The following is a 15,960-nucleotide window of genomic DNA, read 5'->3' as shown; positions in this document are numbered from 1 at the left end:
AGTGTCAATATGGGTGTTCAGGTTGAGATCAGATCTTCCTTAACACCAATACATCAATAGTAAATTTGATCTTGTAACTATACTAGGTCTACAACAGAATAATAGAAGAGTAAAATTTAAATGAAACAAAAAACAAATGAAAAGATCAAAAAATTATGAAAACGAAATACGACAATATTCCCTGTCCTTCTCCCCAGCGTGAGGAAACCACTTTAATCACTGTGAGACACATACAAAAATGTCTGAATGTCACACAGAATGAACGGCACCCCATAATTTAGGAAATTATACCAGAATTCAATCATACTACACCTATGTGGTATAATGAGACATAAGGTGGGAAAGGACTATCTCTGGATTCTAATTTTACTAAGTGACCAACCATCCAAGATGGACCCCTAATGAAGTACTAGGAAATGGGGACCCTGGATACCTCGATGTGTGTAGGATAACACCCTCAGACAGTCAGTGTAAATAATCAAATCCTTTTATCAATTTGAGTCCAGATACAGATCATTAAATGTCAGTAAGGATCCCTCTCTATTACAGTGGCAGAGGTCAACAAAGCTCACAGCTGGTGTTTCTGTAGTGTAGTGGTTATCACATTCACCTAACACGCGAAAAGTCCCCAGTTCGAAACTGGGCAGAAGCAAGCGTTAGATCTCCTTTTATATAGGACATGTGAGATGTAAAATTGATATAACATCTTGTAAATAGTTGTATCAACAGGAACTTTTAATGTCATTGCAACACCATCTACCTATCCACCTTCATATATGATTTAACAATCATTTCCATACGCCTCCTGTATATCTTAGCAATAGTTCCTGTCAGGCACCTAACCTCTCTATGTCTTTCAGGAACAAGTCACAGGGATGATGTCAATGAGGATTCAGGGAGACATAGAAAGGGGATGCGACCATTGCATCCCAGCTTCTTTATTGAATGGTGTGCGGAAGCCATTTATCTGCCAGGAACCACTCATCATTGTTCTTGGTCATGACACAGGGATCTGTGACTTGCCGTAACTCCCTGCCTAAAATTGAACAAGACATTACCGTTAAATCCTGTAGCGGGAAGGGGTTAATTTTATTAGTTAACCATAGAGCAGCAGCAAAACATAACTATGAATTAGAAAACATCTTCTTATAAATAAGTTAATAGTGAAGATAGAATTGAAGAACATTGTTCAATGTTATGTGTATACAGTGAAGCGGCCTCGTTAGCACAGTAGGTAGCGCGTCAGTCTCATAATCAACACTTCCTCACCACTGTCTTTCTATGTTGTCAAACCAGCCATATTGCTATGAGACGACTTAGAGGTTGCACTGACAGCCAAAGGCTCCAATGAGTGGGCAAGAACTGATTCATATGGCTATTTCCCTCCTAGTCCTTCAATGGGAGTGCTGTGTTCAAAATGTGTAAGTGTCTGTGCACTTCCGCATATAGTGATGGGAGATAGCTAGTTGGCTGTAGTGTCAACTATGGGTGTTCAGGTTGAGATCAGATCTTCCTTAACACCAATACATCAATAGTAAATTTGATCTTGTAACTATACTAGGTCTACAACGGAATAATAAAAGAGTAAAACTTAAATGAAACAAAAAACATATGAAAAGATCAAAAAATTATGAAAACGAAATACGACAATATTCCCTGTCCTTCTCCCCAGCGTGAGGAAACCACTTTAATCACTGTGAGACACATACAAAAATGTCTGAATGTTATAGAATGAACGGCACCCCATAATTTAGGAAATTTTACCAGAATTCAATCATACTACACCTATGTGGTATAATGAGACACAAGGTGGGAAAGGACTATCTCTGGATTCTGATTTTACTAAGTGACCAACCATCCAAGATGGACCCCTAATGAAGTACTAGGAAATGGGGACCCTGGATACCTCGATGTGTGTAGGATAACACCCTCAGACAGTCAGTGTAAATAATTAAATCCTTTTATCAATTTGAGTCCAGATACAGATCATTAAATGTCAGTAAGGATCCCTCTCTATTACAGTGGCAAAGGTCAACAAAGCTCACAGCTGGTGTTTCTGTAGTGTAGTGGTTATTACATTCGCCTAACACGCGAAAGGTCCCCGGTTCAAAACCGGGCAGAAACAAGCATTAGATCTCCTTTTATATAGGACATGTGAGATGTAGAATTGATATAACATCTTGTAAATAGTTGTATCAACGGGAACTTTTAATGTCATTGCAACACCATCTACCTATCCACCATCATATATGATTTAACAATCATTTCCATACGCCTCCTGTATATCTTAGCAATAGCTCCTGTCGGGCACCTAACCTCTCTATGTCTTTCAGGAACAAGTCACAGGGATGATGTCAATGAGGTTTCAGGGAGACATAGAAAGGGGATGCGACCATTGCATCCCAGCTTCTTTATTGAATGGTGTGCGGAAGCCATTTATCTGCCAGGAACCACTCATCATTGTTCTTGGTCATGACACAGGCATCTGTGACTTGCCGTAACTCCCTGCCTAAAATTGAACAAGACATTACCGTTACATCCTGTAGCGGGAAGGGGTTAATTTTATTAGTTAACCATAGAGCAGCAGCAAAACATAACTATGAATTAGAAAACATCTTCTTATAAATTAGTTAATAGTGAAGATAGAATTGAAGAACATTGTTCAACGTTATGTGCATACAGTGAAGCGGCCTCGTTAGCACAGTAGGTAGCACGTCAGTCTCATAATCAACACTTCCTCACCACTGTCTTTCTATGTTGTCACACCAGCCATATTGCTATGAGACGACTTAGAGGTTGCACTGACAGCCAAAGGCTCCAATGAGTGGGCAAGAACTGATTCATATGGCTATTTCCCTCCTAGTCACTCAATGGGAGTGCTGTGTTCAAAATGTGTAAGTGTCTGTGCACTTCCGCATATAGTGATGGGAGATAGCTAGTTGACTGTAGTTTCAACTATGGGTGATCAGGTTGAGATCAGATCTTCCTTAACACCAATACATTAATAGTAAATTTGATCTTGTAACTATACTAGGTCTACAACAGAATAATAAAAGAGTAAAACTTAAATGAAACAAAAAACAAATGAAAAGATCAAAAAATTATGAAAATGAAATACAACAATATTCCCTGTCCTTCTCCCCAGCGTGAGGAAACCACTTTAATCACTGTGAGACACATACAAAAATGTCTGAATGTCACACAGAATGAACAGCACCCCATAATTTAGGAAATTATACCAGAATTCAATCATACTACACCTATGTGGTATAATGAGACACAAGGTGGGAAAGGACTATCTCTGGATTCTGATTTTACTAAGTGACCAACCATCCAAGATGGACCCCTAATGAAGTACTAGGAAATGGGGACCCTGGATACCTCGATGTGTGTAGGATAACACCCTCAGACAGTCAGTGTAAATAATCAAATCCTTTTATCAATTTGAGTCCAGATACAGATCATTAAATGTCAGTAAGGATCCCTCTCTATTACAGTGGCAGAGGTCAACAAAACTCACAGCTGTTGTTTCTGTAGTGTAGTGGTTATCACATTCACCTAACACGTGAAAGGTCCCCGGTTCAAAACCGGGCAGAAACAAGAAGTAGATCTCCTTTTATATAGGACATGTGAGATGTAGGATGTAGAATTGATATAACATCTTGTAAATAGTTGTATCAACGGGAACTTTTAATGTCATTGCAACACCATCTACCTATCCACTTTCATATATGATTTAACAATCATTTCCATACGCCTCCTGTATATCTTAGCAATAGCTCCTGTAGGGCACCTAACCTCTCTATGTCTTTCAGGAACAAGTCACAGGGATGATGTCAATGAGGTTTCAGGGAGACATAGAAAGGGGATGCGACCATTGCATCCCAGCTTCTTTATTGAATGGTGTGCGGAAGCCATTTATCTGCCAGGAACCACTCATCATTGTTCTTGGTCATGACAGAGGGATCTGTGACTTGCCGTAACTCCCTGCCTAAAATTGAACAAGACATTACCGTTACATCCTGTAGCGGGAAGGGGTTAATTTTATTAGTTAACCATAGAGCAGCAGCAAAACATAACTATGAATTATAAAACATCTTCTTATAAATTAGTTAATAGTGAAGATAGAATTGAAGAACATTGTTCAACGTTATGTGCATACAGTGAAGCGGCCTCGTTAGCACAGTAGGTAGCACGTCAGTCTCATAATCAACACTTCCTCACCACTGTCTTTCTATGTTGTCACACCAGCCATATTGCTATGAGACGACTTAGAGGTTGCACTGACAGCCAAAGGCTCCAATGAGTGGGCAAGAACTGATTCATATGGCTATTTCCCTCCTAGTCACTCAATGGGAGTGCTGTGTTCAAAATGTGTAAGTGTCTGTGCACTTACGCGTATAGTGATGGGAGATAGCGAGTTGACTGTAGTTTCAACTATCGGTGATCAGGTTGAGATCAGATCTTCCTTAACACCAATACATCAATAGTAAATTTGATCTTGTAACTATACTAGGTCTACAACAGAATAATAAAAGAGTAAAACTTAAATGAAACAAAAAACAAATGAAATGATCAAAAATTTATGAAAACGAAATGCGACAATATTCCCTGTCCTTCTCCCCAGCGTGAGGAAACCACTTTAATCACTGTGAGACACATAAAAAAATGTCTGAATGTCACACAGAATGAACGGCACCCCATAATTTAGGAAATTATACCAGAATTCAATCATACTACACCTATGTGGTATAATGAGACACAAGGTGGGAAAGGACTATCTCTGGATTCTGATTTTACTAAGTGACCAACCATCCAAGATGGACCCCTAATGAAGTACTAGGAAATGGGGACCCTGGATACCTCGATGTGTGTAGGATAACACCCTCAGACAGTCAGTGTAAATAATCAAATCCTTTTATCAATTTGAGTCCAGATACAGATCATTAAATGTCAGTAAGGATCCCTCTCTATTACAGTGGCAGAGGCCACCAAAGCTCACAGCTGGTGTTTCTGTAGTGTAGTGGTTATCACATTCGCCTAACACGCGAAAGGTCCCCGGTTCGAAACCAGGCAGAAACAAGCATTAGATCTCATTTTATATAGGACATGTGAGATGTAAAATTGATATAACATCTTGTAAATAGTTGTATCAACAGGTACTTTTAATGTCATTACAACACCATCTACCTATCCACCTTCATATATGATTTAACAATCATTTCTATACGCCTCCTGTATATCTTAGCAATAGCTCCTGTCGGGCACCTAACCTCTCTATGTCTTTCAGGAACAAGTCACAGATTTGATGTCAATGAGGTTTCAGGGAGACATAGAAAGTGCATGCGACCATTGCATCCCAGCTTCTTTTTTGAATGGTGTGCGGAAGCCATTTATCTGCCAGGAACCACTCATCATTGTTCTTGGTCATGACACAGGGATCTGTGACTTGCCGTAACTCCCTGCCTAAAATTGAACAAGACATTACCGTTACATCCTGTAGCGGGAAGGGGTTAATTTTATTAGTTAACCATAGAGCAGCAGCAAAACATAACTATGAATTAGAAAACATCTTCTTATAAATAAGTTAATAGTGAAGATAGAATTGAAGAACATTGTTCAATGTTATGTGCATACAGTGAAGCGGCCTCGTTAGCACAGTAGGTAGCGCGTCAGTCTCATAATCAACACTTCCTCACCACTGTCTTTCTATGTTGTCAAACCAGCCATATTGCTATGAGACGACGTAGAGGTTGCACTGACAGCCAAAGGCTCCAATGAGTGGGCAAGAACTGATTCATATGGCTATTTCCCTCCTAGTCACTCAATGGAAGTGCTGTGTTCAAAATGTGTAAGTGTCTGTGCACTTCCGCATATAGTGATGGGAGATAGCTAGTTGACTGTAGTGTCAACTATGGGTGTTCAGGTTGAGATCAGATATTCCTTAACACCAATACATCAATAGTAAATTTGATCTTGTAACTATACTAGGTCTACAACAGAATAATAAAAGAGTAAAACTTAAATGAAACAAAAAACAAATGAAAAGATCAAAAAATTATGAAAACGAAATACGACAATATTCCCTGTCCTTCTCCCCAGCTTGAGGAAACCACTTCAATCACTGTGAGACACATACAAAAATGTCTGAATGTCACACAGAATGAACGGCACCCCATAATTTGGGAAAATATACCAGAATTCAATCATACTACACCTATGTGGTATAATGAGACACAAGCTGGGAAAGGACTATCTCTGGATTCTGATTTTACTAAGTGACCAACCATCCAAGATGGACCCCTAATGAAGTACTAGAAAATGGGGACCCTGGATACCTCGATGTGTGTAGGATAACACCCTCAGACAGTCAGTGTAAATAATCAAATCCTTTTATCAATTTGAGTCCAGATACAGATCATTAAATGTCAGTAAGGATCCCTCTCTATTACAGTGGCAGAGGTCAACAAAGCTCACAGCTGGTGTTTCTTTAGTGTAGTGGTTATCCCATTCGCCTAACACGCAAAAGGTCCCCAGTTCAAAACCAGGCAGAAACAAGCATTAGATCTCCTTTTATATAGGACATGTGAGATGTAAAATTGATATAACATCTTGTAAATAGTTGTATCAACAGGAACTTTTAATGTCATTGCAACACCATCTACCTATCCACCTTCATATATGATTTAACAATCATTTCCATAGGCCTCCTGTATATCTTAGCAATAGCTCTTGTAGGGCACCTAACCTCTCTATGTCTTTCAGGAACAAGTCACAGGGATGATGTCAATGAGGATTCAGGGAGACATAGAAAGGGGATGCGACCATTGCATCCCAGCTTCTTTATTGAATGGTGTGCGGAAGCCATTTATCTGCCAGGAACCATTCATCATTGTTCTTGGTCATGACACAGGCATCTGTGACTTGCCGTAACTCCCTGCCTAAAATTGAACAAGACATTACCGTTACATCCTGTAGCGGGAAGGGGTTAATTTTATTAGTTAACCATAGAGCAGCAGCAAAACATAACTATGAATTACAAAACATCTTCTTATAAATTAGTTAATAGTGAAGATAGAATTGAAGAACATTGTTCAACGTTATGTGCATACAGTGAAGCGCCTCGTTAGCACAGTAGGTAGCGCGTCAGTCTCATAATCAACACTTCCTCACCACTGTCTTTCTATGTTGTTAAACCAGCCATATTGCTATAAGACGACTTAGAGGTTGCACTGACAGCCAAAGGCTCCAATGAGTGGGCAAGAACTGATTCATATGGCTATTTCCCTCCTAGTCACTCAATGGGAGTGCTGTGTTCAAAATGTGTAAGTGTCTGTGCACTTCCGCATATAGTGATGGGAGATAGCTAGTTTACTGTAGTTTCAACTATGGGTGATCAGGTTGAGATCAGATCTTCCTTAACACCAATACATCAATAGTAAATTTGATCTTGTAACTATACTAGGTCTACAACAGAATAATAAAGAGTAAAACTTAAATGAAACAAAAAACAAATGAAAAGATCAAAAAATTATGAAAACGAAATACGACAATATTCCCTGTCCTTCTCCCCATCGTGAGGAAACCACTTTAATCACTGTGAGACACATACAAAAATGTCTGAATGTCACACAGAATGAACGGCACCCCATAATTTAGGAAATTATACAAGAATTCAATCATACTACACCTATGTGGTATAATGAGACACAAGGTGGGAAAGGACTATCTCTGGATTCTGATTTTACTAAGTGACCAACCATCCAAGATGGACCCCTAATGAAGTACTAGGAAATGGGGAACCTGGATACCTCGATGTGTGTAGGATAACACCCTCAGACAGTCAGTGTAAATAATCAAATCCTTTTATCAAATTGAGTCCAGATACAGATCATTAAATGTCAGTAAGGATCCCTCTCTATTACAGTGGCAGAGGTCAACAAAGCTCACAGCTGGTGTTTCTGTAGTGTAGTGGTTATCACACTCGCCTAACACGTGAAAGGTCCCCAGTTCAAAACCGGGCAGAAACAAGCGTTAGATCTCCTTTTATATAGGACAAGTGAGATGTAAAATTGATATAACATCTTGTAAATAGTTGTATCAACAGGAACTTTTAATGTCATTGCAACACCATCTACCTATCCACCTTCATATATGATTTAACAATCATTTCCATAGGCCTCCTGTATATCTTAGCAATAGCTCCTGTCGGGCACCTAACCTCTCTATGTCTTTCAGGAACAAGTCACAGGGATGATGTCAATGAGGTTTCAGGGAGACATAGAAAGGGGATGCGACCATTGCATCCCAGCTTCTTTATTGAATGGTGTGCGGAAGCCATTTATCTGCCAGGAACCACTCATCATTGTTCTTGGTCATGACACAGGGATCTGTGACTTGCCGTAACTCCCTGCCTAAAATTGAACAAGACATTACCGTTACATCCTGTAGCGGGAAGGGGTTAATTTTATTAGTTAACCATAGAGCAGCAGCAAAACATAACTATGAATTACAAAACATCTTCTTATAAATTAGTTAATAGTGAAGATAGAATTGAAGAACATTGTTCAACGTTATGTGCATACAGTGAAGCGGCCTCGTTAGCACAGTAGGTAGCGCGTCAGTCTCATAATCAACACTTTCTCACCACTGTCTTTCTATGTTGTTAAACCAGCCATATTGCTATAAGACGACTTAGAGGTTGCACTGACAGCCAAAGGCTCCAATGAGTGGGCAAGAACTGATTCATATGGCTATTTCCCTCCTAGTCACTCAATGGGAGTGCTGTGTTCAAAATGTGTAAGTGTCTGTGCACTTCCGCATATAGTGATGGGAGATAGCTAGTTTACTGTAGTTTCAACTATGGGTGATCAGGTTGAGATCAGATCTTCCTTAACACCAATACATCAATAGTAAATTTGATCTTGTAACTATACTAGGTCTACAACAGAATAATAAAAGAGTAAAACTTAAATGAAACAAAAAACAAATGAAAAGATCAAAAAATTATGAAAACGAAATACGACAATATTCCCTGTCCTTCTCCCCAGCATGAGGAAACCACTTTAATCACTGTGAGACACATACAAAAATGTCTGAATGTCACACAGAATGAACGGCACCCCATAATTTAGGAAATTATACAAGAATTCAATCATACTACACCTATGTGGTATAATGAGACACAAGGTGGGAAAGGACTATCTCTGGATTCTGATTTTACTAAGTGACCAACCATCCAAGATGGACCCCTAATGAAGTACTAGGAAATGGGGACCCTGGATACCTCGATATGTGTAGGATAACACCCTCAGACAGTCAGTGTAAATAATCAAATCCTTTTATCAATTTGAGTCCAGATACAGATCATTAAATGTCAGTAAGGATCCCTCTCTATTACAGATGCAAAGGTCAACAAAGCTCACAGCTGGTGTTTCTGTAGTGTAGTGGTTATCACATTCGCCTAACACGCGAAAGGTCCCCAGTTCGAAACCAGGCAGAAACAAGCGTTAGATCTCCTTTTATATAGGACATGTGAGATGTAAAATTGATATAACATCTTGTAAATAGTTGTATCAACAGGAACTTTTAATGTCATTGCAACACCATCTACCTATCCACCTTAATATATGATTTAACAATCATTTCCATACGCCTCCTGTATATCTTAGCAATAGCTCCTGTCGGGCACCTAACCTCTCTATGTCTTTCAGGAACAAGTCACAGGGATGATGTCAATGAGGTTTCAGGGAGACATAGAAAGGGGATGCGACCATTGCATCCCAGCTTCTTTATTGAATGGTGTGCGGAAGCCATTTATATGCCAGGAACCACTCATCATTGTTCTTGGTCATGACACAGGGATCTGTGACTTGCCGTAACTCCCTGCCTAAAATTGAACAAGACATTACCGTTACATCCTGTAGCGGGAAGGGGTTAATTTTATTAGTTAACCATAGAGCAGCAGCAAAACATAACTATGAATTACAAAACATCTTCTTATAAATTAGTTAATAGTGAAGATAAAATTGAAGAACATTGTTCAACGTTATGTGCATACAGTGAAGCGGCCTCGTTAGCACAGTAGGTAGCGCGTCTGTCTCATAATCAACACTTCCTCACCACTGTCTTTCTATGTTGTCAAACCAGCCATATTGCTATGAGACGACTTAGAGGTTGCACTGACAGCCAGAGGCTCCAATGAGTGGGCAAGAACTGATTCATATGGCTATTTCCCTCCTAGTCACTCAATGGGAGTGCTGTGTTCAAAATGTGTAAGTGTCTGTGCACTTCCGCATATAGTGATGGGAGATAGCTAGTTGACTGTAGTGTCAACTATGGGTGTTCAGGTTGAGATCAGATCTTCCTTAACACCAATACATCAATAGTAAATTTGATCTTGTAACTATACTAGGTCTACAACGGAATAATAAAAGAGTAAAACTTAAATGAAACAAAAAACAAATGAAAAGATCAAAAAATTATGAAAACAAAATACGACAATATTCCCTGTCCTTCTCCCCAGCGTGAGGAAACCACTTTAATCACTGTGAGACACATACAAAAATGTCTGAATGTCACACAGAATGAACAGCACCCCATAATTTAGGAAATTTTACCAGAATTCAATCATACTACACCTATGTGGTATAATGAGACACAAGGTGGGAAAGGACTATCTCTGGATTCTGATTTTACTAAGTGAAAAACCATCCAAGATGGACCCCTAATGAAGTACTAGGAAATGGGGACCCTGGATACCTCGATGTGTGTAGGATAACACCCTCAGACAGTCAGTGTAAATAATCAAATCCTTTTATCAATTTGAGTCCAGATACAGATCATTAAATGTCAGTAAGGATCCCTCTCTATTACAGTGGCAGAGGTCAACAAAGCTCACAGCTGGTGTTTCTGTAGTGTAGTGGTTATCACATTCACCTAACACGCGAAAGGTCCCCAGTTCGAAACCGGGCAGAAACAAGCATTAGATCTCCTTTTATATAGGACATGTGAGATGTAAAATTGATATAACATCTTGTAAATAGTTGTATCAACAGGAACTTTTAATGTCATTGCAACACCATCTACCTATCCACCTTCATATATGATTTAACAATCATTTCCATAGGCCTCCTGTATATCTTAGCAATAGTTCCTGTCAGGCACCTAACCTCTCTATGTCTTTCAGGAACAAGTCACAGGGATGATGTCAATGAGGATTCAGGGAGACATAGAAAGGGGATGCGACCATTGCATCCCAGCTTCTTTATTGAATGGTGTGCGGAAGCCATTTATCTGCCAGGAACCACTCATCATTGTTCTTGGTCATGACACAGGGATCTGTGACTTGCCGTAACTCCCTGCCTAAAATTGAACAAGACATTACCGTTACATCCTGTAGCAGGAAGGGGTTAATTTTATTAGTTAACCATAGAGCAGCAGCAAAACATAACTATGAATTACAAAACATCTTCTTATAAATTAGTTAATAGTGAAGATAGAATTGAAGAACATTGTTCAACGTTATGTGCATACATTGAAGCGGCCTCGTTAGCACAGTAGGTAGCGCGTCAGTCTCATAATCAACACTTCCTCACCACTGTCTTTCTATTTTGTCAAACCAGCCATATTGCTATGAGACGACGTAGAGGTTGCACTGACAACCAAAGGCTCCAATGAGTAGGCAAGAACTGATTTATATGGCTATTTCCCTCCTAGTCACTCAATGGGAGTGCTGTGTTCAAAATGTGTAAGTGTCTGTGCACTTCCGCATATAGTGATGGGAGATAGCTAGTTGACTGTAGTGTCAACTATGGGTGTTCAGGTTGAGATCAGATCTTCCTTAACACCAATACATCAATAGTAAATTTGATCTTGTAACTATACTAGGTGTACAACAGAATTATAAAAGAGTAAAACTTAAATGAAACAAAAAACAAATGAAAAGATCAAAAAATTATGAAAACAAAATACAACAATATTCCCTGTCCTTCTCCCCAGCGTGAGGAAACCACTTTAATCACTGTGAGACACATACAAAAATGTCTGAATGTCACACAGAATGAACGGCACCCCATAATTTAGGAAATTATACCAGAATTCAATCATATTACACCTATGTGGTATAATGAGACACAAGGTGGGAAAGGACTATCTCTGGATTCTGATTTTACTAAGTGACCAACCATCCAAGATGGACCCCTAATGAAGTACTAGGAAATGGGGACCCTGGATACCTCGATGTGTGTAGGATAACACCCTCAGACAGTCAGTGTAAATAATCAAATCCTTTTATCAATTTGAGTCCAGATACAGATCATTAAATGTCAGTAAGGATCCCTCTCTATTACAGTGGCAGAGGTCAACAAAGCTCACAGCTGGTGTTTCTGTAGTGTAGTGGTTATCACATTCACCTAACACGCGAAAGGTCCCCAGTTCGAAACCGGGCAGAAACAAGCATTAGATCTCCTTTTATATAGGACATGTGAGATGTAAAATTGATAAAACATCTTGTAAATAGTTGTATCGACAGGAACTTTTGATGTCATTGCAACACCATCTACCTATCCACCTTCATATATGATTTAACAATCATTTCCATAGGCCTCCTGTATATCTTAGCAATAGCTCCTGTCGGGCACCTAACCTCTCTATGTCTTTCAGGAACAAGTCACAGGGATGATGTCAATGAGGTTTCAGGGAGACATAGAAAGGGGATGCGACCATTGCATCCCAGCTTCTTTATTGAATGGTGTGCGGAAGCCATTTATCTGCCAGGAACCACTCATCATTGTTCTTGGTCATGACACAGGGATCTGTGACTTGCCGTAACTCCATGCCTAAAATTGAACAAGACATTACCGTTACATCCTGTAGCGGGAAGGGGTTAATTTTATTAGTTAACCATAGAGCAGCAGCAAAACATAACTATGAATTAGAAAACATTTTCTTATAAATAAGTTAATAGTGAAGATAGAATTGAAGAACATTGTTCAACGTTATGTGCTTACAGTGAAGCGGCCTCGTTAGCACAGTAGGTAGCGCGTCAGTCTCATAATCAACACTTCCTCACCACTGTCTTTCTATGTTGTCAAACCAGCCATATTGCTATGAGACGACGTAGAGGTTGCACTGACAGCCAAAGGCTCCAATGAGTGGGCAAGAACTGATTCATATGGCTATTTCCCTCCTAGTCACTCAATGGGAGTGCTGTGTTCAAAATGTGTAAGTGTCTGTGCACTTCCGCATATAGTGATGGGAGATAGCTAGTTGACTGTAGTGTCAACTATGGGTGTTCAGGTTGAGATCAGATCTTCCTTAACACCAATACATCAATAGTAAATTTGATCTTGTAACTATACTAGGTCTACAACAGAATAATAGAAGAGTAAAATTTTAATTAAACAAAAAACAAATGAAAAGATCAAAAAATTATGAAAACGAAATACGACAATATTCCCTGTCCTTCTCCCCAGCGTGAGGAAACCTTTTTAATCACTGTGAGACACATACAAAAATGTCTGAATGTCACACAGAATGAACGGCACCCCATAATTTAGGAAATTATACCAGAATTCAATCATACTACACCTATGTGGTATAATGAGACATAAGGTGGGAAAGGACTATCTCTGGATTCTGATTTTACTAAGTGACTAACCATCCAAGATGGACCCCTAATGAAGTACTAGGAAATGGGGACCCTGGATACCTCGATGTGTGTAGGATAACACCCTCAGACAGTCAGTGTAAATAATCAAATCCTTTTATCAATTTGAGTCCAGATACAGATCATTAAATGTCAGTAAGGATCCCTCTCTATTACAATGGCAGAGGTCAACAAAGCTCACAGCTGGTGTTTCTGTAGTGTAGTGGTTATCACATTCGCCTAACACGTGAAAGGTCCCCGGTTCAAAACCGGACAGAAACAAGAATTAGATCTCCTTTTATATAGGACATGTGAGATGTAGAATTGATATAACATCTTGTAAATAGTTGTATCAACGGGAACTTTTAATGTCATTGCAACACCATCTACCTATCCACCTTCATATATGAATTAACAATCATTTCCATACGCCTCCTGTATATCTTAGCAATAGCTCCTGTCGGGCACTTAACCTCTCTATGTCTTTCAGGAACAAGTCACAGGGATGATGTCAATGAGGTTTCAGGGAGACATAGAAAGGGGATGCGACCATTGCATCCCAGCTTCTTTATTGAATGGTGTGCGGAAGCCATTTATCTGCCAGGAACCACTCATCATTGTTCTTGGTCATGACACAGGGATCTGTGACTTGCCGTAACTCTCTGCCTAAAATTGAACAAGACATTACCGTTACATCCTGTAGCGGGAAGGGGTTAATTTTATTAGTTAACCATAGAGCAGCAGCAAAACATAACTATGAATTACAAAACATCTTCTTATAAATTAGTTAATAGTGAAGATAGAATTGAAGAACATTGTTCAACGTTATGTGCATACAGTGAAGCGGCCTCGTTAGCACAGTAGGTAGCGCGTCAGTCTCATAATCAACACTTCCTCACAACTGTCTTTCTATGTTGTCAAACCAGCCATATTGCTATGAGACGACGTAGAGGTTGCACTGACAACCAAAGGCTCCAATGATTGGGCAAGAACTGATTCATATGGCTATTTCCCTCCTAGTCACTCAATGGGAGTGCTGTGTTCAAAATGTGTAAGTGTCTGTGCACTTCCGCATATAGTGATGGGAGATAGCTAGTTGACTGTAGTGTCAACTATGGGTGTTCAGGTTGAGATCAGATCTTCCTTAACACCAATACATCAATAGTAAATTTGATCTTGTAACTATACTAGGTCTACAACAGAATAATAAAAGAGTAAAACTTAAATGAAATAAAAAACAAATGAAAAGATCAAAAAATTATGAAAACGAAATACGACAATATTCCCTGTCCTTCTCCCCATCGTGAGGAAACCACTTTATTCACTGTGAGACACATACAAAAATGTCTGAATGTCACACAGAATGAACGGCACCCCATAATTTAGGAAATTATACCAGAATTCAATCATATTACACCTATGTGGTATAATGAGACACAAGGTGGGAAAGGACTATCTCTGGATTCTGATTTTACTAAGTGACCAACCATCCAAGATGGACCCCTAATGAAGTACTAGGAAATGGGGACCCTGGATACCTCGATGTGTGTAGGATAACACCCTCAGACAGTCAGTGTAAATAATCAAATCCTTTTATCAATTTGAGTCCAGATACAGATCATTAAATGTCAGTAAGGATCCCTCTCTATTACAGTGGCAAAGGTCAACAAAGCTCACAGCTGGTGTTTCTGTAGTGTAGTGGTTATCACATTCGCCTAACACGCGAAAGGTCCCCAGTTCGAAACCGGGCAGAAACAAGCATTAGATCTCCTTTTATATAGGACATGTGAGATGTAAAATTGATAAAACATCTTGTAAATAGTTGTATCAACAGGAACTTTTGATGTCATTGCAACACCATCTACCTATCCACCTTCATATATGATTTAACAATCATTTCCATAGGCCTCCTGTATATCTTAGCAATAGCTCCTGTCGGGCACCTAACCTCTCTATGTCTTTCAGGAACAAGTCACAGGGATGATGTCAATGAGGTTTCAGGGAGACAAAGAAAGGGGATGCGACCATTGCATCCCAGCTTCTTTATTGAATGGTGTGCGGAAGCCATTTATCTGCCAGGAACCACTCATCATTGTTCTTGGTCATGACACAGGGATCTGTGACTTGCCGTAACTCCATGCCTAAAATTGAACAAGACATTACCGTTACATCCTGTAGCGGGAAGGGGTTAATTTTATTAGTTAACCATAGAGCAGCAGCAAAACATAACTATGAATTAGAAAACATCTTATAAATAAGTTAATAGTGAAGATAGAATTGAAGAACATTGTTCAACGTTATGTGCTTACAGT

General features: G+C 39.4%; 8 non-coding genes across 8 annotated transcripts; all 8 read left to right on the top strand.

Annotated features, from left to right (window-relative positions):
• The first annotated feature begins 2,052 nt into the window (after positions 1 to 2,052).
• On the top strand, positions 2,053 to 2,125 carry TRNAV-AAC (transfer RNA valine (anticodon AAC)). The gene has a single exon. It is a non-coding gene; the product is annotated as a tRNA-Val (tRNA).
• A 1,402-nt stretch (positions 2,126 to 3,527) lies between these two features.
• Positions 3,528 to 3,600, top strand: TRNAV-AAC (transfer RNA valine (anticodon AAC)). The gene has a single exon. It is a non-coding gene; the product is annotated as a tRNA-Val (tRNA).
• A 1,409-nt stretch (positions 3,601 to 5,009) lies between these two features.
• On the top strand, positions 5,010 to 5,082 carry TRNAV-AAC (transfer RNA valine (anticodon AAC)). Its single transcript has one exon. It is a non-coding gene; the product is annotated as a tRNA-Val (tRNA).
• A 4,350-nt stretch (positions 5,083 to 9,432) lies between these two features.
• Positions 9,433 to 9,505, top strand: TRNAV-AAC (transfer RNA valine (anticodon AAC)). Its single transcript has one exon. It is a non-coding gene; the product is annotated as a tRNA-Val (tRNA).
• Positions 9,506 to 10,907: 1,402 nt separating this feature from the next.
• Positions 10,908 to 10,980, top strand: TRNAV-AAC (transfer RNA valine (anticodon AAC)). The gene has a single exon. It is a non-coding gene; the product is annotated as a tRNA-Val (tRNA).
• A 1,402-nt stretch (positions 10,981 to 12,382) lies between these two features.
• Positions 12,383 to 12,455, top strand: TRNAV-AAC (transfer RNA valine (anticodon AAC)). The gene has a single exon. It is a non-coding gene; the product is annotated as a tRNA-Val (tRNA).
• Positions 12,456 to 13,857: 1,402 nt separating this feature from the next.
• TRNAV-AAC (transfer RNA valine (anticodon AAC)) lies at positions 13,858 to 13,930 on the top strand. Its single transcript has one exon. It is a non-coding gene; the product is annotated as a tRNA-Val (tRNA).
• Positions 13,931 to 15,332: 1,402 nt separating this feature from the next.
• On the top strand, positions 15,333 to 15,405 carry TRNAV-AAC (transfer RNA valine (anticodon AAC)). The gene has a single exon. It is a non-coding gene; the product is annotated as a tRNA-Val (tRNA).
• Positions 15,406 to 15,960: the final 555 nt, after the last annotated feature.

The sequence above is a fragment of the Mixophyes fleayi genome (assembly GCF_038048845.1).
Source record: "Mixophyes fleayi isolate aMixFle1 chromosome 4 unlocalized genomic scaffold, aMixFle1.hap1 SUPER_4_unloc_3, whole genome shotgun sequence".
In the NCBI taxonomy this organism is placed as follows: domain Eukaryota; kingdom Metazoa; phylum Chordata; class Amphibia; order Anura; family Limnodynastidae; genus Mixophyes; species Mixophyes fleayi.
The sequence above is the reverse complement of the archived record's forward strand: the minus strand, read 5'-3'. Positions and strand labels throughout refer to the sequence as shown.